This window comes from Otolemur garnettii, unplaced genomic scaffold (genome assembly GCF_000181295.1).
Source record: "Otolemur garnettii isolate 467f Iridium unplaced genomic scaffold, OtoGar3 scaffold00169, whole genome shotgun sequence".
Lineage (NCBI taxonomy): Eukaryota > Metazoa > Chordata > Mammalia > Primates > Galagidae > Otolemur > Otolemur garnettii.
The window spans coordinates 3,488,680-3,489,251 of NW_003852564.1; positions in this window are offsets into that span (position 1 = coordinate 3,488,680).

Sequence of the window (572 nt, forward strand, 5' to 3'; positions counted from 1 at the left end):
AAATAGTCCCTCCCTCTTTTAGACATTTCTTTGCATCTAGTGAAGCTCTAAGTATTCAGATGTTAAAATAATTCACTTGCCAAGCACAGCAAAAGAGCCCAGCATTCCATGACCCACACCCACGCCCCTGACAGAGAGACTGAGTAATGACCGATAATGATATAGAGCCCAATTTTTACTTCTTTTCTTTCATTATCATCTACTATTGCTAAACACAAAACACTGGCGTCTATTAAGCTTGCTTCTGAAGCTTTTATCACTCCTCTTTGCCTCATAATAGCAGATGCTGCTGTGATATTCTAAAGTGTCTTCCTGTGGTTGTCTATACTGCAAAGCATTGTACATCATTTTATAAGAGGGAGTGGATCGAGAGCCAGGTGGGATAAATTAATCAGTTAACAAATGCATGAAACGCATCAAAATTTTGTGACTTCTCCTGTTGTTAGAGCATTGTGTTCCTGCAGGACACCGACTCACTTAGAAAGAAGCATGACAAGTGGAGGTTAGTTTTGCTATTTAAAATCTGCTGAATGTTATGTATTATATTATTAGTCTATATAATAGACTAAGAA